Genomic DNA, 20877 nt, shown 5'->3' with positions numbered 1-20877 from the left:
CCCAGTCTCTTAATCTTTGAAAGATCAGGACCCATTAATATCAAAGGGTCCATGAGGAGGTATGAAATTACCATAAACTTCCAGGGCTCATTTCTGAGGTATAGCCAAGTTCAATGACTGAATAAGTCCCAGAATCACTAAGTTCAAGTGAGATCAGGGAGAAACCATGGGCTCTAAGGGCATGTTAGAGAGGAAAACCCAGGCTGGGGGAATTTCCAGGAAAGGACTCTTAAGATCCCTGTCTTTCAACAAAAATGCATGACAAAAAATCATATCGTATAGAAAAACTGACAAAATGATCATATCTTATGCCCTAAACAAAAGTCTAATGCTGAAGCTCCCTCTGGCCCTCTACCTCTTCAGAAAGCATTGAAGTAAGATTCAATACATTGTCCTCAGGAATTCCCCAGAGTCTGACTGCTTTCCAGTGTAATTGATATTTATATTAATTTCCTCATTTTGTGAATTGCTCACCTTCGGCTTATTTCATTGTGCATTTGGTTAATACAAATTTTCCATTTTCTTTGAACTCATCATTTTTTTTTGTTATTTCTTCTCTAATCTAAGGGGTAGATAGGTAGTGGATAGAGCAGTGGATAGAGCACTGGCCCTGGAGTCAGGTGGTCTTCAGACCTTTGATGCTTATCAGTTATGACCTTAGGCAAGTCATTTAACCCTGATTGCTTGGCACCCAGGGTCATTTCCAGTCATCCTGATCCATGTCTGATCACTGGACTCAAATGGCTCTGGAGGAGAAAATGAGTTTGGTAACTTTGCACAGCATCCCCCCCCCCCAAATTAAATTCATAGCCATGTCCTAGCATCACCTCCTATTCTTTCAGAATGAAGGGCGAACAGCAAACAAAACCTCATCTAGGTCTTCTGCACAGACCCAGCCTCCCCTAGAGACATTAATTTGGAGGCTGGATTGGGGCCAGGTGTTTTTACAAGGGCAGCCATGTATTTCACAAAGCTGACTTTTGAACTTGAAGGAACTTCTTTCCAGGAAAAGTGAAGCCAAACAGACTGGTGGCTCCATGGCTACATTCTTTCCCATGATTCTCCTGCCTAACCAAACAGAACAGGTCAGGTGTCTGTGCAGCTCCTTGCTCATGAGGACAGGGAGCAAGAGAAAGAATGTGCCAATATCATAGGTGAGGAGGTTACCACAATCAGAAAGAGAAAACCTTGAGTGGATGTGCCCAGGAGAATACTTTCCTATAGCACATTCTCTCTGACTTTCAAATAACTCATCCATGGCAAAGCTGCCCATCTTTAATCTGAAGTTGATTTTTGTCCTATGCATTCTGGAAATTTATCTTTGTCATATTTAACATAAAAACTGACACTACCCTGACCCTGGCTAAGAGTGAAAACATTTCTCTTTTCTGGAAGTGTCTGGAGTTCTTTTGATGAGTTTCCCTGGCATTACCTCAGACTCCATGTGGATCCTTTCGGTTGGAGATCAACTATGGATTCTTTGGGCACAAGTACCTCTATAGAATGGACACTTAATTACCTAAGAGTGGTGCTAATGTATTTTTCCTGAAAGACACTAAACTTGAGCCCGTTTGGGATATTTTGGCATCCTTAACTTCACACAGACCCAAGAACAGTCTTCTTACATTGTCCCATCAGCATGAGGAGGGCAGTTCTGAAGGAGGTGTGCTCAGTGATCTAAAATTAAATCCTATGTTTTATTGCAATCAAATGACTCCTTCCTTCCCTTGGTATCTCTCTGAAGGAATTCTCTTCTTGGGACCAATATTCCAGTTGTAATGGCTTTTGAAGATCTCCTGCCTGAAGTTGGAGATGGGGAAAGATTCTAGGTCCTTCCAGTATTTTTTGGCTATTCCTCTAATATTTATGAGTAGCCATTTTTCTGCTAGAGAACTTCACAGCCTTTCTCCCTAACCACCAGTACCTAATTCCCTTCCTTGACCATACCTAGACTTTGCTCAATGTCAGTGAGAACCTTCATTTTTGTTCCCTTCCACAACTTTCTTTTCCTCTGGATTCCAATGGGAAACAAGAGAGATGCCTCCAGTTCTCCTGGTCATGGTGGCTGCACTTGTCTCCAAATGTCACTGGTCAAAATTGGAGCCAGCTGGAGATGAAGTCATGCATGGATAACAGGGTTTATGACCAAAGTATCATTACTTCTTCCCTTGTGATTGAGGTAAGAGATGCTTCCTATTACCCTATTCCCATCCCAGTAAAATTTCATGTTCCTTTTGAAAATGTAGCATTGATTTGGAACTTGATTCCCTTGTTCCTCTTTCCTTTGTCATCCTCCAGCTCACAGCTCCCAGTATGATAAAAATTACTGCTGGATCCATTGATTAGATCTTGCTGTCATATACCAAATCAACAATGCAGAGTTATTCTGCACAGGTTCATCTATATGTTGGGGGAAAATGTCAGAGAGCCCAGAGCTTTAGCTCTTCTTAATACAGACTGTGAAACAGATGGGCAGTATTCATATAATGAAATTTTAGAGAAAGCAAGAAGGGAAGATAAGGTTATACATGTCAGAAATGGAGGAAGACAAAGATTTTTGCATCAGGAAGGTCAGAGTCAAAACAAGCTTGAAATAGATGTCCCAATCTTGATTATATGATGTTCGATTATACAATGGAGGCAGTGAACCTGCTAATCATGGGAGGGGGCAAGAAATCTGAGCCAGAATCTATTTCCCATCATATCACATTGGCAGCAAGACTTTAAGATCAGAAACTCTAATCTTCTCTTTCATTGGGACCTGGTGTGTGACTCCCAGACACTAAAGTCCTTGTCCCAGTCAGCATTTCTCCCTCGAATTTTGGTGGAATTTTTCATATGGGGTTTCTCTCAGACAGATGAGCTTCCCCTTGACACAGATATTTCTGAAAGCTAGGGACCCTATGACCATAAAGTTGAAAGTTGGAAGATGATTCAATAGATCATTTAGTCCACCCCATTCATGTAACAAAAGAGGAATGTAAGACCCAGGGAAGTAAAGAGACTCACCCTAAGTCACATATCTAGAGTCAAGAACAGAGTTCAGAGCAATGACTTTCTTTTCATTTCCATGCTATGTCAACATTCCACAATAACTAGATAAAAATTCTGGGCTAGGTTTGGGGCTGTGAGTGGAAAGAACTCAGTGAGATAGTCACATTGGTTACAGGATGGGCATGGGACAAAGACCAATCAGTCAGCAGTCAGTCAACAGCAAAATACTTTAGACAGTCCTAAGAACTGAACTAAGAACTAGGGGAAAGTTTAAAAAGTTTAAAAGTTTAAAAAATACACTCCCTGCCTTCAGGGTGCTCATAATTGGGGCAGCTGGTGGCGCAGTGGATAGAGCACTGACCCTGGAGTCAGGAGTACCTGAGTTCAAATCCGGCCTTAGACACTTAATAATTACCTAGCTGTGTGGCCTTGGGCAACCACTTAACCCCATTTCCTTGCAAAAAAAAGGTGCTCACAATTAGTGGGTTCACAACATGGAAACAGCCAGGTATATGCATGAAACATATATAATATCCTAAGGATAGTCTCAGTAGGGTTTAAGGGAAACTGAAGAAGGCATCTTTCTAAAGGTGAAATTCTAGCTGAAACTTAAAGAAGCCAGGGAACTTAAAGGGAGGAGATGAGGGGAAGGCATTCAAGAGGGAGGATGGTAATTAAAACCATGCAGTGACTGCTGGGTGGAGAGATGATTTTTATGCCTTTGGCCTCATGGCATACTCATCAGGTTTTAAATGATGTATGTTTGGGCGAAAACAGGCACTGCTTCCAAGTTTTCTCATATTGGTTGTCTTTAGCACCAGTGCTGCCTTTGCCCAGTCATTCCCAGTTTGTTGTTTTTTCACAAAGTTCATACCTGAACTTTCAATATCAGGAATCACAATTATCACTGAGTCACTTGGTAAGTCTTTTGTGTGGCATCTTAACATTTGCATATGTTCTTTGAGATTTCATTTGTATCTGAACTTAATACTGTACTGGAGTTTCCTTTCAGTCATGGAATGGACCATCAACCAGCACTGGGCCCCTGTAGGATCAATGAGTCAATGCCTCAGCCTGGGGCATCTGTTTTTCAAAGTTCTGCCTCATGGTGTCCAGGAATGGTGCAGTTGGTAGTGTTTGCTACCCTCTTTGTCTTCTTCCTGACTATGTGGTAAGTGCTCACAGGATTCTTGCTCTCTCTCTGAGAGGCTGCAGATGGAGGGTGAAGTGTGTCAAACTCCTATATATAGGAAAGTTCATTTCAAATCTAATAAAAGGAAGAGAATGTTTGCCATCTTGGACCTGGTCAGCAATTGTGGTCAGCAATTGAACCCATGTGTGGATGAAATAACCTAGAACCCAAATACCTTCATCAAATGATATCTATGTTATAAGTAAAGTAAATAAAAATGAACATTCTTAGTGTTGAACAGACTTTCTGCAAGATACCAATAAGAATATTCCAAATACAAAATTGGGACTAGAAAAATCATTAAATATTAACTCAGAATTCAGATCCTACATTTGCCCCTTATTATATGATTAACCTTAGATAAATCATTTATCCTCCCCAAACTCAAGTTTCTTCCTCTGTTAAACGAATGGGTCAGACTAAGTGACCTTTAGACTCCCTTCTATATCTAGAGGCAGCTAGCTGCAGTGGATAAAGTAACAGACTTGGGATCAGGAAGAGTCTTCTTCATGAGTTCAAATTAGACCTCAGACACTTACTAGCAGACTAGCAGTATAGCTCTCTGGGTATGTCACTCAACCCTCTCTGCCTCAGTTCTTCACCTGTAAAATCTGCAAAGCATGTCAATGATGACAGCATCATTAGATTTCAGGAATTTAGATCCATTTTTCAACTGCTTACCAGAATGGTAACGAATCATCTCCTTCAGTTCAGTAAATCTGCAAATAGTGTGAGCAGTGTGTCAATCAAGAACAGTTGCATAGCCAGCACCAATTTGATACAGGCTAATGACTTTGGCAAGATAATCCACCTGTTTTCATAAGTGGATGACTCTTACTATTTCCAGTGCCATGGCAAATATTTTTGACAGTCACATTATTTTATTTATTTTTTAAAAAATTATTTATTTTATTTTTAAAATGTTCACCCAGTGACATGCAAAAGCAAATTTCAAGATCTACTTTCAAAACCTTGAGTTCCAAATTCTCTCCCTTACACCCATCCTTTTCTGCCCATTGAGAAAGTAAGCTATTTGGTGTATATTAAAAATGTGAAGTCATGAAAAATATTACTACAATAGTCATTCTATAGAGTACACATAACTCCCCTCCCTTCACAAAGAAAGAGAACCTCAAGAAAAGTAAAGTGAGAAAAAAAATTATGCTTCAGTCTTTATTCAGGCACTATTAGCTCTGTCTTTGGGATGTATGGTGTTCTTTATCATAAGTCTATCAGAGAAATTGTTTCTACATTTTTCCCATAGTTGCTTTTGATAGCTATACTTCCCTCAATCCTATTTGCCCCACCCCCATTTACTCTACACTCTCTCTCTCCTTTCACCCTGTCCTTTCTCAAGTGTGTTGCATCTGACTAGCCTCTCCCACAATCTTCCCTCTCTTCTATTACCTCTATCTTCCTCCCCCTACTCCCACCCCCCCTTTCTCCCTTCTCTATGGCAAGATAGATTTCCATACTCTAGTGTGTATGTTATTACCTTTCTGAGACACCTCTAATGAGAGTAAGCTCATTCTTTCCCCCCTCACCTTCCCCCTCTTCAACTCCACTGCAAAAGCTTTTTCTTGCCTCTTTTATGTGAAATAACTTACCCCATTCTATCTCTCATTTCCCTTTCTCCTAGTACATTCCTTTCTCCCCAATAACTCCATCTTTTTAATACTTTATACCTTCAAATTCAATTTCCTCTTGTGCCTTGCCTATATATGCTCCTAACTGCCCTAATAAATGAGAAAGTTCATGAGTGATCAGTATCATCTTCCCATAAAGGAATGTAAGCAGTTCAACATCATTAAGTCCCTCATTATTTGTTTCCTATAGGAGCTTTGATTTTGTTACCTTCTGAGTGTGTATTTTGACCCTCCATAGTACCAAAGTAATTGCCTATGGTAGGACTTTTTCTTCCTTCTATTATTTGTTCATTTTGATTTTAACTCTTTGTTAAGGTGGGGCTCTCCTTCCAGGGTGGCAGGCACACTGTATCTGTGTATGGGCAAAGCAACAGTCTTTCCTCAGCAATAGCAAAAGAGATTTCTTTAATCTCCCCCACCCCTTTACTGTCAGTGGACTGGGTGCTCTTGAAACAACTTCAGGTGACTCCTCACACCTGCTCCTTAGCTCCTTGGGTTGGGTCTCTGCCGAGGCCTGCGCTCTGCTTCCAATCTGGTGTGGCAGTGTTTTCCTGCTGACTTTCCAAGTTGTCCTTGGCAATTCTTGGGCTGAGAGATCTAGAAAACACCTCTACTACCACGAATTCAGGCATCCTGTGATCTTTTTCTGAATGACTGGAGCTGTTTTGTTTCATTACAGCCTGGCCTGCTCTAAGGACCCTTTCTAATCCCAGAGTAACGGACCCTTTTTTGCAGATCTTCTATGTTGTCTTGGGCTAGAAAACTGTTTCACTCAATCTTTTTGTGGGTTCTACTACTCTAGAATTTGATTAGAGTTATTAGTTAAAGGTATTTGGGTCAGAGCTCATGGGAGTCCTTGCCTTTACTCTGCTATCTTGGGTCTCCCCCCATTCCTTTATTTTTTTAAATAAATATTTTATTTATTTATTTTCCCAACTACATGCAAAGATAGTTTTCAACAGTCATTTTTTTTGGTAAGGTTTTGTGTTTCACATTTTTCTCCCTCTCTTCCTTCACCCTTCCCCTGATAGAAAACAATCTATTATAGGTTATACATGTACAAGGCTGTTAAACAAAGAAGAATCAAATCCAACAAGAAAATAATATTAGATAAAAAAACATAATATTAAGATGACTTTTAAAATTTGAAGATAATAAATTTTGGTCTACATTTAAACGCCACAGATCTTTCTCTGCATTTGGAGGGTATTTTCCATTACAAATCTTTTAGAATTGTCTTTGATCATTGTACTATTGAAGTCCATCATAGTTGATCATCATCCCATGTTGTTGTTAATGTGTACAATACTCTTCTAGTTCTGCTCAGTTCACTCAACATCAGTTCATCCAAGGACAGACACATTCTGGACCACTGAAGACAACATTATTTCTAGGTAGAGTCTTATTTAAAGTTTCTTGATGCATATGACCAGATCTTACTACAGCTGTAACATCAACTGAGGTAAATCTGGTTTTAGAACACCACTCTCCACTTAGACTATAAGCACAGAACCAATAAGACCAATCTTGTAAACATCTTGGAGAGATAGATGCAAGGGTTTTCCATTGGATGACTTTTTGACAGGATGGAATCAAAAGTTTCAGGTAGTCTAGTGTAGCATTGCCATCTTTCCAATTGACTTTCCATCCCTTGAACCAAAGTATTTTTGGGCTTGACTGCAGCATGTTGTCACCATTCCAACCTCAAATTGGTACAAAAGCTGCTGTGTTGGGCTTGTACCCAATATAGACACTGACTTCCTTGGTAGTTTCCTCATATTTCTTCTGGTTGTTGGGGGGGCTCCAGTGAAACCCTAATAATCATTTCCATTGCTGATACAAGAATGGAATTCTAGCTGAATTATAACACCTGAGATCATTAGTCCCATGGAACAGAAAAGATTAACTTCCATATAGAGACTCAAGGAATGAAATATTGGCTTAAATGTTATCTAATCTATCAACAATTAAAGAAGTTCTTACTGATAGGTTTATTTGAACATCTATTGAAAATGACAAATTTGACTTAGAAGCAAAAGTTTGTCCTGACTTTTTAAAGGGAAAATCAAGAAGAAATATAGTTGATCAATAATCCTGGTCATCTTGTCAGAGGTGTATGTCATAATTGGGGGCGAAAGCTTTTACCCTAGAATTTTCAATTCCATGTTAAAGAATGGAAAGTAATTAGTTTTAGAATTTTTCCAGGGAACCCTAGCTCCGCTTCAAATAAGAAGTATAACTTAGAAGAAGGAGAAAATTGATAATTAGTATATTTGACCTACATTATTCCCTTATATGGTTGCCAGAGCCTGGTAGATGGCTGATTGTCCACAAGAAATATGATGATGCCTTAAGAATGCTCACAAAAGTGGTGAATATTATCAGTATCATCTTTCCATGCAGGAATATATGCAGTTCATCATCATCATCATTAAGTCCCTCATAATTTACCCTTCTCATCCTCCCTCTCTCTGCTTCACCTGAGTCCTGTACTTGAAGATCAAACTTTCTGTTCAGCTCTTGTCATTTTAGCAGGAGCATTTGAAATTCCCTGGTTCCTTGAAAGTCCATCCTTTCCCCTGGAAGAGGATGTTCAGTTTTTCTGGGTATTGATTCTCAGTTAAATTCCAAGTTCTTTTGCTTTCTGGAATATTATATTCCAAGCCCTATGAGTCCTTAATGTAGTTGCTGCCAAGTCCTCGGTAATCCTGACTGCAACTCCACGATATTTGAATTGTGTCTTTTTGTCTACTTATAATATTTTCTCTTTGACTTGGGAGTTCTGAAATTTGTCTATAATAGCTCAACTTCTATATTTCTTGGAGTCTTTAGATGCAGAAACTTGGACTTTCTCATCTTGAGATTGCTTATTTTGGTTCTCCATGGGACCAAAGTAATTGTCTATGGTCAGGTTCTTTTTTCCTGTTTACTCATTTCCCCAGCCATGCCTGGTTTGGGAGTGCTTCCTGAACTTTTGAGTGTTATTGGGACACCTCTGCAAGGACCTCAGTATCTGAGGTTGTGTCCACTCTCCTGGTCTGTTGAATGCCACTAATGCACCTCTCTGGCCTGGGGCTGTGAAGGGGGGGGGGTCCCTGCTCTATGAGGGGCCTAGACTGTGACCAGGGTCTGAATGTGATCAAAGCCCCAGAGTCCTGTTCCATGGATAGAGGACAGACCTTGCCAGATTTCTTCCACTCCCTTACCTTCCATGACTTGAGCACTCTGGAAGCAGCTTCTGGGAGGCTCCTGCTGGTTGGCTCCATAGGCCTGCTTCTATTTCCTGGGATCTGGGCTGTGTTGAGGGCCACAGAGAGTCAAGCTGGTCTAGGCTTTGGGCTCGCCCTGGCAGAGGTCTCCCTGCTGATCTTCCAAGTTGTGGGTGCAGGTCAGGAAACTGCTTCTGCTGGCAGGAGCAGGCACTCTCAGGTGTCCTGGGACTGTTCAAGGAGGCTGAAGCTCCTTCATTCAGGTGCTCTGCCACCCCTCCAGCCCCGTGGAACAGAGCTTTTCCACTATTTTCCAGGTTACTTTGGGCTGTAGAATTGCCTCACTGGATCTTTCTGTGGGTTCTGTCTCTTGAAAATTTAGTTAGAGTCATAATTTTGAGGTTTTTGAAATATTTTGGAGAGAGCACCTAGGAGAGAATGTACTCCTGTTGTCATCTTGGCTTTCCCCCCAGAGTCTGATTTAGGGTCCCTGAAGGTCATTGCAAACCTGTCTGTTTGAAGACATCAATCTCTTCAAGTCTGTGTTACAGGGAAAAATCAGAGTGGGGAAGGGGTACTTGAACTGTGGGAAAGTATGAGGATGCCTTGGTGAAGGTGGGAAGAGGTAGATATCTCTTCTTCTCTTTGGTTTAAGAAGGTCCCTGCAACTGTCTATCCCTCTGCTCTCCATATTCCTTCCTATCTGTTCTTTCAGCTTTCTTTCTCTTTTTTATTTGCTCAATGCTTTACCTGAGCCCTCATTCCATAAGGAGACAATATAAAATTGTTGATGAGACAAGTATATAAAGAATATTAAATAAGATTATTCTTCTAACACACTTATTGCAGTGTGTGATATAACTTATTAATTTTAATTAATATTGTTATTATCATAATAATAAGGACTTGTTCCCTGCTTCCTGCAGGTCCCATAGCAGCCTTCACTGTGGTTTAGACTGCCAAGTATCACCTACTCATCTAGGACAAATTTAGGGAAAAAATTCTTGTGAAATTTGTATGAAAAGAGTTTAATGAATTGTACTTCAGTAAATTACAGGAACATAATGTAGGCGAAGCCAGGCCCTGTAGGCAATATGGATATAATGCTAAACTATACAGTCTAGAAATATGAATTTGAATCATTACTCAGCCATATCCTGGATGGGTCATCAGGGGAAAATGCTTAATATCTCCAACATTGGCTTCCTAATCTATATATAACCCCTAGGGGAATTCCTCTAACTCATAAATGGATTACCCAAACACAGCCACCCCTATTCCCTACATTTTGAATTTCTATGACAGTTGAAAGAAAAATGTCTTCTGTCCAGTCATGGCCTTGTAGCAAGGAGAATTGCTCAGGAGAGGGGACTTGCAAGAAATAGTGGGGGTTCATTTTTCAGTGAAAAAATCACAAGGCTCTCTGATTCAATAAGAAAGGTTACAAAAGAAAGTTACAAGTTAATTCACAGAATGTTTTCAGGAGGCAGCAAGGTAGAGGAATACAGTTGCAAGTTGCAGTCAAGCTGATTAGCTAAGACCAACTGAGTGCATGGTTTGGAGAGGATGAGTAGAAATTTGGTTTTTTCGGCACAATAATTTTTGTTTTTTATTTTATTTTCTGTTTCATTTATTTTTCCAGCTACATGGAATGGTAATTTCCAACAATCATGTTTTTGCAAGGTTTTATATTTTTCCTTCCCCTTTCCAGTGACAAAAAGCAATCCAAATAGGCTATATATATATGTATAATCATGCTAAACATAGATCCATTTAAGTTATATTGTGGGAAAAGAATCAAATCAAAATGGAGTAAAAAAATTAGAGAAAAAACATAGATAAGACAACTTTTAAAAATTGAAGATAGTAAGTTTTTATCTATATTTAAACTCTACAAATCTTTTTCTGGATATGAATGGTGTTTTCCATCAGAAAACTTTCAGAATTATCTTTGATTATTGTACTACTGATATGAGCAAGTCCTTCATAGTCCACCAACCCAGTATTGGTGCTGGTATGTATAATGTTCTTCTGCTTCTGCTCACTTCTCTCAGTATCAGTTCTTTTTTTTTCTAATCTATTTATTTATTTTTAAATTTTACAATTTTTCCCCTAATCTTGCTTCCCTCCCCCACCCCCAACAGATGGAAGACTGATAGTCTTTACATTGTTTCCATACTATACATTGATCAAAATTGAATGTGTTGAGAGAGAAACCATATCTTTAAGGAAAAAACAAAATATAAGAGATAGCAAGAATACATAATAAGATAACATTTTTTAAAAAAAATTAAAGGTAAGAGCACCAGCCCTGAAGTCAGGAGTACCTGAGTTCAAATCCGACCTCAGACACTTAACAATTTGCCTTGCAAAAACCTAAAAAAAATAAAGGTAATAGTCTTTGTTCTTTGTTCAAACTCCACAATTCTTTCTCTGGATACAGATGGTATTATCCATCACAGATACCCTAAAATTGTGCTTGATTGTCGCACTGATGGATGGAATGAGCAAATCCAATAAGACTGATCACCAACCACATGCTGCTGTTCTGATGTACAATGTTCTGGTTTTGGGATAAGCAGAAATTTTAAAGGGAGTGTAGCCCACCTCCTGTGCAGGGAGGAGTTAGAGGAGGGCTGCAGGAAGGACTGATTCAATGAATGACATAATGTTGTGTTCTTGTGCAGTTCTGGAGGAGTTAAAATTATAGATTAACCTTAAATTCTTGAATTAAAGTTAAGAATTTGTAATATCTTAGCTAAAGGCATCAGCTTGACTGGAAGTTAGAGTCTTTCTTAATACAAAGTAGACTCAAGGAATTTGTCATGTATAATTAGGAGGACCTGGTGAGAGAACTTGGTGACATTTGTTTAGATAGTATTAAATAGTAGACAAGTACAGGGTCAAGAAGGTTTAACACTCAAAACATTAACTATTTTAACAGGGTGTTTATTTGCTTAGTATCCTCCTTGCTTATAAGAATTTGCTTGTAAGGAAAGTATTGCTAAATACAGAAAAAGTAAAGAATTATACCACTGGGCTCTTAATATAGAAAAAGTTCTCTGGCCACAGTTTGATTCAGTCTCAGCCTTTTGTCCTGTGGCAAGGAGGGGAAACATACTACAGAAGCATGGTGTTCTTTCTGTGGAGCTATAACCTCTCAGAACCACAGGTCATGAGCTCCCACTAGTATGATTGCTTTTACTATTCAGCCAAAGAATACAAACCAAAGCAAAGGCATTTCATGAAATAGAATAATAATAAAATATAAATATTTCCCCCCGAAACTGGCAAACATATTCTGTAAGGGACTGTTGTGTGTAGGAGTACTGTAAACTTTCCTCAAGCACCAGAGCCTTATTTTACTGGTTAATTAAAGAGTGTCACAGGAGTGGGAGTGGACCAGGGACTGGGTAGGATATTGAAGCACTTGTATTTGGTTTAATAAATGGAGATCTTCAAGTCCTTGGAGCACTAGGAAAACTTTAAGGAGAACTTGTCATCCTTGTCTCCCGCCCTTTCAACGTTCACTTGGGTAAGGATAGACTAACGGGCAGGAACCGAACACTTCCCGAGCGGCTATTCTAACAGGAACATAACAATATTCAACGACTGTAATATATAGCATCAATATATAGAGTGGAATCTTAAGTCATACAATAATAAATTGCCAAAAAGGGTCTCTATAAGTCATCTAGTTCAGTGGCCCTATTTTGCAAATGAGAAAACTAAGGTACAAAGAGGTTTTTAAGTAATTTGCACAAGTTCACATCAGTATTAAGGGAGGGATCTGAATCCAGATATTCTGACTCCAGAGTCAGCATTCTTTCTGGTGGATTACACATGCACAGAGAGGCATACATTAACACTAACAGACACACATACATGAAATGTGTGTGATCAAGACATAATCAAGGACGATATAATCACAGAGTTTATTCTGGAAAGGATCTCAGAGACTTTCTAGTTGAATCCCCTCAATTTACAAATGAAAAAACTCAGGCACAGGGAGAATAAGGGACTAGCTTACTTCACACAGAGATTACCAATGCCCAGATTTTCTCACTCCGGAGTCAGTGCTAAAGCTGATATTTTCCCTTCTGTTGATTTTTAGCTTTTATGATACATATATGTTAGAGCTCACTAAGTTCTGAAAAGCATTTATTCTTATAATTCAAATAGTATCTATGATGTATTTTCGTTAAAGTTTCCTTAAAATGCATTGATGTTCCATGAGTTTCTATGTCTATGTCTAAGTTAGGTATCAGTAGCTCCATGGAAAAGCAACCACAGGGAATATGTGAGACCAAGATATGCACCCCTTAGACTGTGAGGACAGAGCCTGGCACAGTCTCTTGTCTCTTCTGATCTTGCATTCTCTGACGGTTCTCAGTGGTACTCCTATACTCTTATGCTCCTATGGTCACAGGCATGATAGAATTCACCACTAGATGAGTTTGTTCTTAAAGAGGACCATGATATCAGAAAAGTGATGGCATGAAAGGCAAGAGTGAAGATTGAAGGGTAAAGTCACCAACCTTACTTTTTCTTCTGAAGCCATCTGGGTCCAGTGACTAGCCATGGATCAGGATGGTTGGAGATGCCCTGAATTGTTGGGGACCAGGGTCTCTAAACTGTTTGACAAGCAGCAAGAAGACTCAAGGCAGTCACACTGCCTGATGGAACATTTCCTTCTTCAATATATATAGGGATTTCATGCATACCAATATTTATAGGTTTATTATTGGTTACAATATTTACTCATCCTAATAATGGAATGACTATAAAGGAAGGATTTCAGAAAAATTCCTTGAATAAAACAGATTGTAAACTCTGTCCAGATTTAACAGGACTGCCTCTCTCTGAGGCATACAAAAGGCTTCATCATTATGAAATCTCTGGAAAACCCAGCACTGGGAATTCCAAGGAGATGCCAGAATATAAACAGGGAAAACAGATACAAGATGGGTCAGATAGAATTCCAGGGAAATTAACAGTTTTGCCCCCCCCCTTACCATACAAAGGAATATATGAAAAAGATGGTGAGAAAATAGTTAGTACAGGTGACCTATATGTGAACTTCAGTAGCCTTAGTTTCATGGGAAAGAATAAAAAAGTCACAGAAACTATGGCTTCTACCAACAAGGCCTGAAAGAAAAATTGGTTATTGTAAGAGTTAACGGATGGGTGGACAAGCATAAAGACCCTCACTATAGATTGTTAAGGAAGTGTATCTAAAAACATTACCTACACAAAAAATATAAAAAAACTTTACATTAAAAGAATTGCTTAATTAATAACTTTAAATGAATTAACAATTATACAATGTAGTAATAAATAAGGTACAGACAGGTTGAGGTCATCATGGTCTGAGTAGGGATAAGAAATCAATTAACTATATGATTATTACTTAAATTTGTAATCACATGAATAAAACTTGTAATCATATGAGCTACATGATTGATGATGAAAATTGTACACTTTTGTAACCAAGGAAATGATCTCAGCTTGCTTGCTTGAAACATACATGATTCTGAAACTATAAAAATAAATCCAGGCAGCTGACAGCCAGTCAACCTGCTCCTGCCTTTACTCCCTTGTTGACTCAACTCATTTCACCGACTCTGTTCCTCCTGTCAGGTTCCAAGGACTCAGCGGAGGCTGGACCCCCTGCACTGAATGCTGTGGGTATTGATCTTCTTAAACTAAGGTCTTTAACAGGTCTCAGTTTGACTGAAATTATTAAGGGGATTAAGGGGAGGGGATTAAGACTAAGTATGAGAGAAATAAGTTTTAGAATGATTTTTTTTATGTAATTTAAAAAAATCAATCTGGAAGAGGAAAATTATCAGGGTTTCTGGCCAAAACAGAAATAATTGCTATTTATATTCACTCTGATTCCATCAGAGCCTAACCAATAATCAAGTGAAACTTGGCCTGGGACAAATTGTTGGCCAATCAATGAAAGCCAGAATCATTTGAGTTTAAGATAAAATTCTTTAGAAATGAAATCCCACAGGTAAACTCAAGATACTGTAGTGGAAGTTCCAGTGATCAAAATTTTGATTCTTAGGCAGAGTAACCACAGATAAGGATAGGATACCCTATGTGGAGAGGGGAAGGGAAAGGGAAAAAAGAAGAAAGAAAGGAAAAGGGAGAGAGGGAGAGAGGGAGAGAGGGAGAGAGGGAGAGAGAGAGAGAGAGAGAGAGAGAGAGAGAGAGAGAGAGAGAAAGGAAGGAAAAAGAAAAAGAAAGAAGGAATAACACAATGAAGGAAGGGAAGGAGGGAAAGTAGGAAGGAAGAGGAAGAAATGAGAGAAGGGAGGAGAGGGAGAGAGAAATGAATGTGTTGCTCACCTGACCAGTGGGCCATCTCCTACTGCTTACAGAGGTTGTTGCCATTGGGAAACACTGAGGTAAGGAAAGGCTTAATAAGGTTTTGGTTCATAACCTATGAGCCCCCATTTGGTCCCAGACCCAGTTTAGAATCCTTTACTAGCCCAATCCTTCCTTCTCTTTCCTTCTGTTCTTCCATACTCTAACCTCCAGATTGACTCTATCCTTGAATCTTTTCCCTAAAGGCTTTGAGATCCACCAGAACAGAAAGGGAGCTTACTCCAGCACATTATACCATGTTGGATTTGGTCTGATTTCCAATCCTGTGAACAAAAATCCTCTGTCCATTTCAGGGGAGGTTTCCTATAAGCTATAAAAATACTGAAGCTTGTAGGCACCCCCAAAAGAATCTCCCAAAGAGGCCAGTGAATAAGCAGTAGAAACAGACTGAGCCACTATCTTCTTTCAGTGATTCACAGAAGTGCAGAATCTGAGAGCTAGGTTGGGTGGGAGGACAGCATTGCTGGGGACTTGTGAAAGACTGGGGGTTCATCAATTAGTGCAGAATTCACAGAGCTTTCTGACCTAGGAGAGTAAGAATTTACAGCTTTTCTTTCATGTCTTTCTGCAAATATATATAAGGTAAGATTCCCCATAGAAATTTACAGAGTTCCTTGATAAAGCAGTAAGGTCCTTGAGAAAGATAGTAAAGTTAAGAAAAGAGGAAAAGAGCTGCAAGGTCACACTTGGTAAGAGCAGCAGCCTGTCAGAGAGAAAGGGCATAATTTTTCAAGGGACTCTAGTATATTGTCTGTTTCTGAAGAGATTGGGGGGAGGAGTAAGGGAAGTGCTAAGGAGTGGCTAACACCTGAACATAATTGATGTCACACATACACCTTGGTGAGGTGAGCAGGGAATGGGGTACATGCTAGGAGAAGGGTAAGGGAGGAGTTGGAGAAAGCATTGAGGTTATCCGTATTTCTTTAGTGGATTTGCATCTCAGATGTGGGTTAGGTGCTAGATAATGAAGGGAAAGAAATCAGGCACCCCCAAGAAATGCCAGACAAACATAGATTATATTTCCCTTAATATTTCCTCTTCATCATTCCCTACTCAAACAATTTTGAATCAAATTAATCTGAGAGTTGGGATAGCATCTTTCTGCTGAGAATAAAACATAGAACTGGCTCTGTCTAGCAAGTCCCTTTTGAGGAGGGAGTGAGGTGCATCCAAACATGGACTGAGGCAGCATCCAAGTTGCTCTGTCTCCTAGGCATGAGTACAAAATGACATTCAACTTGGGCCACTAAATTAATCTGGAGGAAACAAAACTCACAAAAAGATTAAGCAAATAGAGGCCAAATATAAACAAGAGAAAAATAATTAGTGAAGGACAAGTGTAGAGGCCAGCAAGGAGACCTTGAGAAAAATATCTACTCAGGAAAATAAAGGAAATAAAACCATGGTCTATGATCAGCAAAGATTGGGGACATTTGGTAATTGAATCAACGTATCTAACATATATCTTGTAGTTCCCAAATCCAGGTCTGATCTCAGAGAGAGGTTTCCTCCAACTCAGGTTAGTCAGAAAGATACTGGTCTCTTGTAAAAGGACATCTTTACACAATATTTTCCTTGAGAAACTATCAGGTCAAAAATTTATATTTCTGTTATTAGAAAATTAAATTTGGAACTTCTTAGACCAGGAAATTTACAGCTTTTGTTGACCAGTTGTCAAACCTATATACACAGAAAACTCAACTCCTCATCCTGAACATTCTTCAGTTAAAATCCAGTTTATACCTGGAGCATGAGTGTCCACTAAGGAGCTTATCAAAATATCAGAATATTGGGGCGGCTAGGTGGTGCAGTAGATAGAGCACCGGCCCTGGAGTCAGGAGTACCTGAGTTCAAATCCAGATTCAGACACATAATAATGACCTAGCTCTGTGACCTTGGACAATCCCACTTAACCCCACTGCCTTGCAAAAATCTTTAAAAAAAAAAAGAAATATCAGAATATTCCATAAGGATATTATTTTAATACAAAAGTGAATTCATTAAAAGTTTCTAGATCAACTTGAATTGTAACCAAATCTTAGGGATGGTATGTCTATATTTATATATGGATAATTGTTTCACAACATAGTCCTGTAATTTATAATATAACATCTTTCCTTTTTTTAACTTTAGTCATATTTAAAAATGAACAAAGCCTCTAGCTGAAAAATAAATCTCCTTTTAAGACAATTTAAAAATAAGCCACAGAGCATCCTTCTTCCTTAAAACAAAAACCAGTCATTATGACAAATGCCACTGCTTAGCTGGCAGTTAGAATTTTGAGAACTGACTCACATTCACCTGAAATGATTATAGTAACTTGTCAAAGAGCAGGGACAAAAAAGGAAATGTTCTCTTATTTATTTAGATTTCTGCTTCAGAGAGAGGCCATATAGATAGCCTATTTTTTCATTGAAATTCTATTTTATTTTTCCATTTGCAAATTTATGAGTTGCACATTTTTCTACACCCCCCTTTCTTCCCTCCCCCCCTCCAATAGATGACAAACAGGCCAGTAAAAATTATACATGTACTTTTGTGTTTAACATTTTTACATATTAGTCATTTTGTGGATGAGGAATTAGAACTAAGGGGAAAGAAAGAAAACCATGAGATAGGAAGGGAAAACATAAGAAAAGTTTTAAAAATGCTAACATAATATCTATTCAGATTTCATGGTTGTTTTTTCCCCTCTGGATGTGGATGACATTGTCCATAGTAGATCTCTCAGAGCTGCCCTTGATCTCTGAACTGTTAAGAGGAGCTGCATCCCTCAAAGCTGTTGTTAATGTGTACAATGTACTCTTGGTTCAGCATAGACAGACTATTGCAATGAGCAAGGTTCCAGGTCTGCCAAGTGGAATCTATCTTAGGAGAAATCTACCTTAGTGCCAATAATCATTCTCTTAACCTTCCTCATGGGAACTGCACCTACAGTTATGCATGACAGACCCCATAGGGTTACTGGAATCATTGGAACAATGGTATCCAAACCTTCAATAGTGATTTTCTATAATCAGAACTTCAGGTGAATTTGTTTCTAAAAGTTCAAAATATGTTGGTGGTAATTGTAATTGTTCATCAATATCAAGAGATCCACAGAATTACCATTTATTTTTTCCATATTGAACAAGTGATGAGTTCCAGATTTTTCTTTTGTTCAATCTTTTTTAATTGATTGAAAGAGTTATAGAATAGTCTCATGTCACTTTTTTTTTTTTGGTTTTTGCAAGGCAATGGAGTTAAATGATTCATCCAAAGTCACACTTATCTAATAAGTATCAAGTGTCTGAGACTGGATTTTAACTCAGGTCCTTCTGACTCCAGGGCCATTGTTCTATCCACTGTGCCACCTAGTTACCCCATGTCTCTGGCTTCTTAAAGTGCAAATGCTTACTATATAAATCTGGAAGCTAAGATACTTGTTACATGTCAGTTTATTACTGATATTTCTTTTTTATTGACATTTTATTTTATATTTTCAATTACATGTTATGGTCATTTTTCAGCATTTATCCATTTGTGAATTTATGAGTTAGACATTTTTCTGCCACTCTCCCTTCCTTCCTTCCTCCCCATGACAGTGAACAGCCTGGTAAGAGTTACATTTATGATTAACATGCTTACATAGTAGTCATTTTGTCTAAGAGGAATTACAACTAAGAGGTAAGACAGAAAACCATGAGTTTTTTATTTCCATATTAATTGCACTGTAAAAAAAAAAGAATCAGAACTAAAAGGAAAAATTGTGAGGCAAAGGGGAGAAAACATTTTAAAAGGAAAAATATAGGAGAAATTTTTTTAAAAGTGAACATAAGAATTCATATTCCATGATTTTTCTCTGGATATGAATGAATGTTCAGAGCAAGTCTCTCAGTGTCCTTTATTGCCGATCTGCTGAGAGGAACTGCATCCATCACAGTTGATCATCTCCCAGTGTTGTTATTTAAGTGGACAATGTTTTCTTGGTGCTGTTCCCTTCACTCAGCACCAATTCATGTAATTTATCCCATGCTTCTCCAAAGTCTGACCATTCATGGTTTGGTTTTTTTTTATTTTTGCAAGGCAAACGGGGTTAAGTGGCTTGCCCAAGGCCACACAGCTAGGTAATTATTAAGTGTCTGAGACAGGATTTGAACCCAGGTACTCCTGACTCCAAGGCTGGTGCTTTATACCACCTAGCCACCCCTCATTCATGGTTTCTTACAGAACAAGAGTATTCTACAATATTCTTATTCCACGCCTTGTTCAGTCATTCCCCAATGGATGGGTGTCCCCTCAGTTTCCAATTCTTTGTCACTATAAAAGAGCTGCTATAAATACTTTAGAAATATCTTGACTTTACCCATTTTTTAAGATTTCTTTTGGGTATAGCCTAGTATTGGTATTGTTGGCTGGAGGGGTATATCAGTTTTATCTTTGTGCATGGTTCCAGACTGGTCTCCAGAATGGCTAGACTGATATCGTTTTTGAACTATGATTCCTTTCAGCATAATTTGATTTCTTTATTTATTGCTTTTTTAATTTTTGAATGCTCTTGCTTAGTCTAGTAAAATGATAGCAATTTTTGTTGTTTTGTGGTCGCCTGATACTAGTAAATTGTGTTCCCACCCTCAGTTTTAATTTGCTTATCTTTGTGTTTTTTTTGCAAGCAATAGATTAGACAAGAAAACAAAATTCTATAATCTGTCATTTTTTCATTTCACTGCATTGTTTAATCCATTCATATTTTTAATTAGAAGGGGTAAGTTTACATTTTCTTCTGTCTCAAAATTTGGGAATATTTTTCAAGTTTAGATTTTTCACTGTCTTCTCCTGTAAATTATAGTATTATCTACTTCATTTTTGTATTTTTCATCTTATTTTTCCAATTACATGCCAAGATATTTCAACATTTATCTTTTTTGTAAGCTTTTAAATTCCACACTTTACTTCTTTCCCTGCAATCCACTGTCCCCACTAGAGGGAGTAATCTGATACAGATAATACATGTGTAAAAATCTTTATTCTGTTTCCATATTAATTGTACTGTTAAAAAAAAAGAATCAGAACTAAAAGGAAAATTGTGAGAAAAGGGGGGGAAACATTTTAAAAGTTTTTAAAAAGTGAAAATAGTATAATGTTCCTTGAATTCTATACCTTTAATCTTTTTTTTTTTTTAAGGGTGGTCCTGTTTTCACCGATACTCTTTACCTTTTTTGTTACCTCTTTACCTCCAATGATTTGTTTATTCTCTTTTATCTCATTCTATATTTCTTCTTTTTCCTCAGATAAGCATATTTTCCCTTTTTTCTCTCTTCTACTTCAGCTAGTTCATTTCAGTTTTACTTTTATAACCCTTTTAAAAAACACTTTTGGGGTAGCTAAATGGTCTAGTGGATAAAGCACTGGCCCTGGAGTCAGGAGTACCTGGGTTCAAATCTGGTCTCAGACATTTAAT

This window comes from Macrotis lagotis, chromosome 3, assembly GCF_037893015.1.
Source record: "Macrotis lagotis isolate mMagLag1 chromosome 3, bilby.v1.9.chrom.fasta, whole genome shotgun sequence".
Taxonomy (NCBI): Eukaryota; Metazoa; Chordata; class Mammalia; order Peramelemorphia; family Peramelidae; genus Macrotis; species Macrotis lagotis.
This window is presented reverse-complemented; position numbering follows the sequence as displayed.